Source organism: Dermochelys coriacea, chromosome 1 (genome assembly GCF_009764565.3).
Source record: "Dermochelys coriacea isolate rDerCor1 chromosome 1, rDerCor1.pri.v4, whole genome shotgun sequence".
Lineage (NCBI taxonomy): Eukaryota > Metazoa > Chordata > Testudines > Dermochelyidae > Dermochelys > Dermochelys coriacea.
Window position 1 is genome coordinate 134,517,373 of NC_050068.2, and position 10,489 is coordinate 134,527,861.

The window sequence follows — 10,489 nt, forward strand, 5'->3', positions numbered from 1 at the left end:
GCAATAAAGCTTATAGGGGCTTTTCTATTATCTTCTTCCTTATGTTGGATCATATTAAAGAAGTTCTGTATTAAAATCACAAATGAATTTGATTCCCCATAGTTTAAATTCTAGGATATTACTAATTAAGAGGTCTCTTGGTTTTTGGTACTGTTTCTCTTCCTCTCTGTGTGAAACTTGCAAGCTGCTAATTGTGTTAGTACATCCTAAAACAGAGTCTGTTCTCAAAGCAATACTTTGTAACAACAGAAACAGCACACAGAGACTCCCTGCCCTTTTGTTGTATTTATCTCACTTTGTTAACAATTGTGATTAAAATAGAGATAGAGGATGTATGTGAATGGATGCTTGCTATGGATAATAACTGAATGATCAGGGAGGTGCCAGCCTAAGAATCCAGTGTCCATGGGTCGAAGAAGGCGTCAAGTGGAAACAACCAGAGGACCCCTGGAGGACAAACTGGAATCCACCCAATAGCCTCAAGGATGGGAGAACCGAAGAACAACACGGAGCCGTCAGGAATGTGTCATCTGCTGATTGATTCAGCAACAGCATGATGAAGCAATTCCCATAGACTGGCATAGGAAGAAATTCCTATAAAAATGGACTCTAGGAAGTGAGAACTTTGGGGTCTGATTCTGCAAACCAACTTCCACAGCGTCCTATGTGCATCTGACAAGGCCCTGCTCCCTCCTCGTGTCCAGGCCATCTGGCCAGTGGCTTGGCATGAGCAACTCTAGGGCTGGTAACTATGATAACAACCTTGCAGAACCTCTGTGTGTGTGTGTGTGTGTGAATGAATGTGTGAATAAATATGAAATTGAATGGAATGTTACAGCTATAATTCTCTGCTTACTATGATTCTTTCTGTATTCATAATAAATGTGGCATTTTGCCTTTCCCCCTTTAATAAGATCCTGCTGGTTTTTATTTTATTGGTATAACACTTATAACTAGCGCTGGGCAGGAATTTTTCCATCCTGCAAAAATTAGAGATAGTAATACATTTTCCCATCCTGAGTTGGAATAAGACAAAATCTCAAATATTTTCACAAACTGAAAATCTGAAAAAATACTGGTTTAGGTCAATCATGTTCGATTTCAATTCTGACCTTTTTAAAATCCTTTTTTTGGGGGGATTTGTGGGGGTCTAAATTTACTAAAATTTTTAAACAAAAAGTTTTTGAGACTTCAGCCTCCCCAAACTTTTCATTTGGTAACTGTCAAAATGGGACACTATTGAAACATTTGTTCTCAGTTATTTTCTGAATCAGGAGATTTGTCAAAACTGGCCCTGTTTTGCAAGCAGTTTTTATTGTGACAAATCAACATTTTGGGGAGAAAAGATGGTTCACTGAAAAATTCCTGACAAGCTCTACTTTTAATTTTCTCTCTCTCTCTCTTCATGCGTCTGACGAAGTGGGTATTCACCCACGAAAGCTTATGCTCCAATACGTCTGTTAGTCTATAAGGTACTATAGTCTTTGCCTCTCTCGCTCTCTTGACATTTACAGAGTGACCTTGTCACTGCTCGGTTCATACTGTGCTGATGCAAACTGGGAGCACACATGTCTGTGGTCACATCAGGTGATGCCAGGTCATGGGAAGTCTAGTTTTCTAAGTTTAACAAAAAGCAACTCTGAAACAACACATGAACTGACTAGTCTGAGCTCGGGATATTTCTACAGGTAGTTTCACATCTTCACTTTCATTTCTGTGCTATTGCAAAGCTGGAAAAAATACCCAAAGTTTTGTTTCCTAGTCATGCCCCTTTTCTTTTATCTCAATTACATCCATGACAGCATGAGAAATCAGAGGCCTTGTCTGCTAATAATTGCTGCTAGCAATAACTAGTAGAGCTAGAGCTCTTTGTAAAGTCAATCTTTGTGGGCGTTTGAATAGTGCATTGGGATTGGATTTAAAATCCTTATTTTTTCTTTCAGAACTCAATTCTACTTCTGAATAGGTTGAAAAAGATAACACTATCCCCTACATTTGTTTAGATATTGACTAAAATTCAAAACAAATCTTTGAAAAAATTTAAGGTCACCTGTTAAAAAGATGCCATAAAAATATTCTGTAACAGTTTTTTGAAATGACTGTTAAAGACCTCTCCTTGCTGCTATAGAAATCAATAGCAAAATATCAATTGACCTCAGTAGTAGCAGGGAGGGTTCTTTATTATTCACAAGTTTATTGTGAGGACATACATCGGCTGAGTTTAGCAAGTCTATATATTGGACCAGATCCTGCTTACAAGTTGGTTTCAGTGGGAATATTTTTGTAAGTCAGCAGGATTTGTCCAATGATGCCACTCAGGGCTTCTCTTCATGGCAAGTTGCTGTGTGGCAAGCCAGGGTGTGAATCTACACACACAAGCTTGCTGTGCCGTAACATCCCATGTGGTCACCGCTACAGTGCTGTGAAAGTCCTGGAGTGCGGCTTGGTATACTATGACTTGAAAGCTTAGTATGTCAAGATCCACTCTGGGACTTTCAGTACACTGTAGCTGAGTCCACATGGGATGTCACTGTGTGACAAGCTCATGCAATGCAGAGTCACACCCTGGCTTGCCACATAGTAACTTGCCCTGTAGACAAGCCCTTAATCACAGAATCCTCAAAATTAGGCTTGGAAATGACTTATTATGTCATTTAATCCATACCCCTGCCTATACAGGATGCTTCCTTACTGTAGATTTCCTAGCTTTATCCAATCTTTTAACTGTCACAAACTATGAGTTTCCGCTATAATCCTTAGGAGACTGTTCTAGGATCCATTATATGAGGTCAAGGCTGATTCCCCACTCTGGCACTTCGAGTGCAGAAGGTGGGGGCCTACAAGGACTCTAAAAATTAATACTGGCCACTCCAGACTTGTATTAAACTCCCAAGGTCACAGCTTTTTTCTGACCTTGGACTGGTAAATGCTGCCACCACCCAAGTGTAAAACCCCTTTGAGAGCCCAGGAAGGCGCAACTGGGAATTCCTTCCTGTGTGGTACCATTAAGCCCTTTCACACACCTTGCCCCCCGGGAAGAGCTGAGAAAGAAAGACAAAGGAAATCAGCTGTTGCCACCAGCTTATTAAACAACATGTGCACAAACCTCTTAGGGACACAAAAATGTAATTCTGTTCTTTAAAAAAGTAAATTTTCTTTAAAAACTTAAAAAAGACTTTCTCATCAGTACTTTAAAGTACATCTACACTGCACACTTCTTTGGGTGCTGGGTACATACACAGCTCTCCCTGCATTTCCTAGCATGGCTATAAATAGTAGTGTAGATGGTGAGGCACTGCTTAGGTGAGGAAAGACACTTCTGAAACCTGTGGGTAATGTACCCTGCATAGCTCTCTACTCGCCCAAGCAATGCCTCCCATGCATAGACACCGACTTCCTCTCTGCTGGGGGGTGCTTGACCCCCCCTCTGCCCTTGGCCCACCCCCAGTCCACCCCTTCCACCAAGTCCCCACCTCTGCCCTGCCTCTTCCCACCCCTGCTCTGCACCCAGACCCACTCCATCACTTTCCCCAAGCCTCCACCCCTGCCCTGCCTCCACTCCGCCCCCTCCTGCCCCCACTCCACCCCTGCCCCACCTCTTCCTGTGCAACCCCCATGCTGCAGCTGGACCAGGGTCTGCGCACCCCCCCATGCCTGCAGTCAGGGCTGGGACTGTGCCCTCCTCAAGGCTGCAGCCAGAGTGAGGAATGTTGCCACCACCAGGGCTGTGTCTCCCCCGACGTTGGTGGGGCTCAGGTTGTCAGCCCCCCTGCCTCCCGTGGCATGGCACAGGCTGGTAATTTCCCCCCCTCCCCCCCGAGCATGGGGTTCCAGCTGTCATTTCTCCTCCCCATCCCTCAGCCCTCCTTCCTGGTTGTTTTTAGTAAAAGTCACAAACAGGTCACAGGCTCCCTTGAATTTTGTTTATTGCCCATTGTTGGATCATATTAAAGAAGTTCTCGATTAAAATCACAAATGAGTTTGATTCCCCATAGTTTAAATTCCAGGGTATTACTAATTAAGAGGTCTCTTGGTTTTTGGTACTGATTCTCTCCCTCTATGTGTGAAACTTGCAAGCTGCTAATTGTGTTAGTACATCCTAAGACAGAGTCTGATCTCAAAGCAATTCTTTGTAACAACAACTACTCACACAGAAAGACTCAAAGCAATACTCTATAATAACAGAAAAAGCACCCAGAGACTCCCCGCCCTTTTGTTGTATTCATCTCGCTTAGTTAACAATTGTGATTAAAATAGAGATAGAGGATGTATGTGGATGGATGCTTGGTGTGGATAATAACTGAATGATCAGGGATGTGCCAGCCTAGGAATCCAGTGTCCATTGGCTGAAGAAGGCGTCAAGTGGTAATAAGCAGAGGACCCCCGGAGGGCGGACTGGAATCCACCCAACAGCCTCAAGGATGGGAGAACCAAAGAACAAGATAACATCTGGCAGCATGGAGCCGTCAGGAATGTGCCATCTGCTGATTGATTCAGCAACAGCATGATGAAGCGATTCCCATAGATTGGCATAGGAAGAAAGTCCTATAAAAATGGACTCTAGAAAGTGAGAAATTTGGGGTCTAATTCTGCAAACCAACTTCCAGGAGCATCAGATGAGCATCTTAAAAGGCCCTGCTCCCTCCTCATGTCCAGGCCACCTGGCCAGTGGTTTGGCATGAGCAACTCTCAGGCTGGTAACTATGATAACAACCTTGCAGAACCTGTGTGTGTGTGTGTGTGTGAATAAATATGAAATTGAATGGAATGTTATAGCTATAACTAACTGCTTACTATGATTCTTTCTGTATTCACAATAAATGTGGCATTTTGCCTTTCCCCCTTTAATAAGATCCTGCTGGTTTTTATTTTATTGGTATAGACCGTGACGTGTCAGTGACTTTTACTAAAAATAACTGTGACAAAATCTTAACCTTATGGATGATGCATGTACAGTCTAATTATAGGAGTGGTGAGGGAATGGAGCATGCCCAGGGCAGGTGAAATCTTTGGAGAATTTAGATGCCCCTCAACAAGTCTCTTCTGAATATGTGCACATGGGGATTCTTCAAAGGTAACTTGGCCAGGTTTTCACAGGGGTAGTAATGGACACCAGGATGACCCCTTCCCCCTCCCCCCTGCAAATTTCAAGTCGCTGCTACAAAGCATGGAAGCATAGATCGTCTCATCAAAACTGCTGGGGGGGGGGAAATTTAACATGGGCAAAACAGTGTATTTTCCCTTAGACTCACTCTTGTGTGAGCCTTCTGCCAGGTGGTGTCAGCAGCCACAAGAGCCAGGAAACCAGGTTCAATATCATAGAGATCTTTTTAACATTGGAAAACAGAACCAGCTTGAGCCCCCACCCAAAAATCTTGGAACACTAAACACCACCCCTAGGTGCCTCTAAGAAGCAATACTTCCCCACTCATAAATAAATTTTAACCCAAAACAGCCAAAATTGATCACTATAGCAAAGCAAACCTGTCTGCTGATCACCTACACCAGTAGTCCCCAACCTTTCTGTGGGAATAGCACATTCGTATTCCCAACAGACTTTGGCGGGCGCCAAACACCCCAACGCCGAACTGCCACCAAGAAGCGGCAGTGGAAAGAAGCCTCACTGCCGAAATGCCACCGAGAAGTGGCAACGGCGGGCGGTTCTCAGGTGGCTTCGCTCGGCAGCGGCATTTCGGCGGTGCAGTGTCCTGTGGGCGCACACAACTTCTCTGGCGGGTGCTATTGCACCAGCGGGCACCACGTTGGGGTCCCCTGACCTAGACAGAGTAGGTGTGTATGCAAACACAGCCTGCTCTTGTCATCTTTTTCCTCCAGTTCATCCAGGAGCACCATTTCAGTTTGGGGGGGTAACTTTAGCCATGAAGGGCTACTTTATACTGCATCAGTACTCCGAAATCACTTAAAAATTAGTCCAAAAGTAGCCGAATCAATTTATTTGAACAATTTTTTTATTAATACATTGGTCTATACCTTTAAAAAGAATCAGTATCTACAATATAATTAAATTATGGATGTTAGCAGCATAGATCTATAACAAATTTTGGCAGCCATACTTTACAAGTTGTTCCGATTGGCTTAGGTTTATGTTTACTGAAGGGTTTATACAAATAGTTATGATAAATACAAAGGATTAAGTTGGAAGGAGGTTTCTAGTGTGTTGCTGTAAGCATTGGGGAGAATAAACATCACTTAAATGAAATTCACATATGGTACTCAAGTTTGTGAGATTCTGCCACCCTCAGAAATGTTAAACAGCAAGTATGACAGGAGATAAGAATATTTACCAGCTGGAAGAGAAGGAGATACAGCAGAAAGCTGCAAAATGGCTGATGGAAGGCAGCAGTTGAGGGGCAGCAGCTCCTCAAAAGGTATCTGAGGAAAAGGTCCTAGAAAAGTGCAACCCCAGTGTGGGGAGATTTGGTAAAATCCAGGCATTCTCAGGGGAAATCAGTGTTTCTGTGTCACAGCTTATGGACCTGGCCCAAAGCCCACTGCTGGCAAAGGAAAGACTCCCACAGACAAGTGGGACTAAATGGCAGAATAAATGGCCACACTGGGGTACTGCCATTCACTTCAAATTAGAGATTGGAAAAAATTGGAAAGTTTTAAGTGCAATTTAAACAATATTTGTGGTGCTGGCAGCTCATGATTGTTTCTTTACAGAAGGGAAAGATTACAGGAATCTAGGTTTCTACTGCATTGATAGCTTAAAGTCACTTAAAAAGTAGCCCCAAACTGGTCCAATCTATTTCTTCATTTCCGTACTTCACCCACTTTGCCACAATGCACAACTGACAAGGCAGATAATAATGACAACACTGATTTAGGCCACTACAAATGAAAGAGTTTTAAAAATTTAATGTAGTTGGTAGCTACTTGTGTGCTTTACTTTCCGCATTTATCTAAGTGTAGACAATGAAAAAAATCAGTTCTATTACTTTTAATTCATTTCACTTTCAATGTCCTCATGCTCCTTGTTTGGGTTTTAAACACTGCACAGGAATCTTGGTCTATGAACTATTTTCAGTCAGATACATAGCCTTTTTAAAAGGGTCTTAGAACCATTTTTGTAGCCTATGGTATTATAACTTAGTGATTTTTTTTAAAGATATAGGTGTTGGAACTAGAGTTGCTGGGTGTGCAGCACCCCTTGGCTTGAAGTGATTTCCATGATATATGTTAGAGGACTTATTCTTTAACCCTTCCACTTCCCTGATCCTTCTTGCATGAACAGAGAGCAACAATACCCAAAGTCCGAAGGTGCAAACAATTTAATGTTTATTGGGGGTGAACTTCCAGCAAGCTTAAATCCAAGTTCCTTTTTCCTTATTTTCGAATCCCATTTCCTGTTTGCCCCTAATTTATATAGTGATATTCTCAGCTATACCTTAACCAATCATTTTACTGAAATTTACCTAACCAATCCTAACATATTGTAATATGATTAGCTAACCAATTATATCCCACCACCTTAATTAGTTTACACCCAGCAAAATTAATTATGCAGTGGACAGAAACAATCACAGAACCAGACAGAGATTATACAAACAATAGCAAAGTGGGAATTATAATAACAAAATAATACAGAAGTGAGTTTTTCACAACTACATCTATAAAGACATAAGGGTTTCCCAACTATGGGTATGGCTACACTACGAAATTAGGTTGAATTTATAGAAGTCAGTTTTGTAGAAAGCGTTTTTATACAGTTGAGTGTGTGTGTCCCCACACAAATGCTCTAAGTGCATGTAATCGGCGAACTATGTCCACAGTACCGAGGCAACAGTCGACATCCGGAGCTTTGCACTGTGGTTAGCTATCCCACAGTTCCCACAGTCTCCACCACCCATTTGAATTTTGGGTAGAAATCCCAGTGCCTGATGGGGCTAAAACATTGTCGCGGGTGGTTCTGGGTACATATCATCAGGCCCTCGTTCCCTCCCTCCCTCCGTAAAAGCAAAGGCAGACAATCGTTTTGCGCCTTTTTTCTTGAGTTACCTGTGCAGACGCCATACCACGACAAGCATGGAGCCCGCTCAGCTAACAGTCACTGTATGTCTCCTGGGTGCTGGCAGACATGGTAGTGCATTGCTACACAGCAGCAGTTTATTGCCTTTTGGCAGCAGACAGTGCAGTATGACTGGTAGCCGTCATCGACATAGTCCTGGGTGCTCTTTTAACCGGGCGCCTGGGCAAACATGGGAGTGACTCAGCCACGTCATTTCCCTTTTCTTGCCTCATGGCGATTGAGTCCTACCAGCAGTGCACTGTCTTTTAATCTGCAGCTAGCAGAAGACGATGACCAGTAGTCATACTGCACCGTCTTCTGCCGAGCACCCAGGAGGTGACGATGGCTAGCAGTCGTACTGCACAGTCTGCTGCCAGCATGATGTATAAAGATAGATGAATTGGCTCAAAACAAGAAATATACCAGATTTATTTTGTATTCATTTTCTCCTCCCTCCCTCTGTGAAATCAAACCTGTGAAATCAATGGCCCGCTAAACCCAGTTTTGAGTTCTATCCTTGAGGTTTTGAGTTCTATCCTTGAGGCGGCCATTCCGTTTCTCGCAAAGCCACCCCCTTTGTTGATTTTAATTCCCTGTAAGCCAACCCTGTAAGCCATGTCGTCAGTCGCCCCTCCCTCCGTCAGGGCAACAGCAGACAATCGTTCCGCGCCTTTTTTCTGTGCAGACACCATACCACGGCAAGCATGGAGCCCGCTCAGATCACTTTGGTAATTAGGAGCACATTAAACACCACACGCATTATCCAGCAGTATATGCAGCACCAGAAGCTGGCAAAGCGAAACCGGGCGAGTAGGCAACATCAGCGCGATGACGAGAGTGATGAGGACATGGACACAGACTTCTATTAAAGCACGGGCCCTGCCAATGTGGGTATCATGGTGCTAATGGGGCAGGTTCATGCGGTGGAACGCTGATTCTGGGCTCGGGAAACAAGCACAGACTGGTGGGACCGCATAGTGTTGCAGGTCTGGGATGATTCCCAGTGGCTGCAAAACTTTCGCATGCGTAAGGGCACTTTCATGGAACTTTGTGACTTGCTTTCCCCTGCCCTGAGGTGCAAGAATACCAAGATGAGAGCAGCCCTCACAGTTGAGAAGCGAGTGGCAATAGCCCTGTGGAAGCTTGCAATACCAGACAGCTACCGGTCAGTCGGGAATCAATTTGGAGTGGGCAAATCTACTGTGGGGGCTGCTGTGATGCAAGTAGCCAACGTAATCAAAGATCTGCTGATATCAAGGGTAGTGACCCTGGGATATGTGCAGGTCATAGTGGATGGTTTTGCTGCAATGGGATTCCCTAACTGTGGTGGGGCCATAGACGGAACCCATATCCCTATCTTGGCACCGGAGCACCAAGCCAGCGAGTATATAAACCGCAAGGGGTACTTTTCAATAGTGCTGCAAGCACTGGTGGATCACAAGGGACGTTTCACCAACATCAACGTAGGATGGCCGGGAAAAGTACATGACGCTCGCATCTTCAGGAACTCTAGTCTGTTTCAAAAGCTGCAGGAAGGGACTTTCTTCCCAGACCAGAATATAACCATTGGGGATGTTGAAATGCCTATAGCTATCCTTGGGGACCCAGCCTACTCCTTAATGCCATGGCTCATGAAGCCATACATAGGCAGCCTGGAGAGTAGTCAGGAGCTGTTCAACTACAGGCTGAGCAAGTGCAGAATGGTTGTAGAATGTGCATTTGGATGTTTAAAAGCATGCTGGCGCAGTTTACGGTTTACGGTTAGACCTCAGCAAAACCAGTATTCCCACTGTTGTTACTGCTTGCTGTGCGCTCCACAATATCTGTGAGAGTAAGGGGGAGACGTTTATGGCAGGGTAGGAGGTTGAGGCAAATTTCCTGGCTGCTGGTTACACACAGCCAGACACCAGGGTGATTAGAAGAGCACAGGAGGGTGCAGTGCGCATCAGAGAAGCTTTGAAAACCAGTTTCATGACTGGCCAGGCTACGGTGTGAAAGTTCTGTTTGTTTCTCCTTGATGAAACCCCCCGCCCCTTGGTTCACTCTACTTCCCTGTAAGCTAATAACCCTCCCCACCTCCCTTCGATCACCACTTGCAGAGGCAATAGTCATTGTTGCTTCACATTCATGCATTCTTTATTAATTCATCACACAGATAGGGGGATAATTACCAAGGTAGCCCAGGAGGGGTGGTGGAGGAGGGAAGGACAAGGCCACACAGCACTTTAAAAATTTAAAACTTATTGAATGCCAGCCTTCTGTTACTTGGGCAATCCTCTGGGGTGGAGTGGCTGAGTGGCTGGAGGCCCCTCCACCGCGTTCTTGGGCGTCTGGGTGAGAAGGCTATGGAACTTGGGGAGGAGGGTGGTTGGTTACACAGGGGCTGTAGCGGCGGTCTGTGCTCCTGCTGCCTTTCCTGCAGCTCAACCATACGCTGGAGCATATTAGTTTGATCCTCCA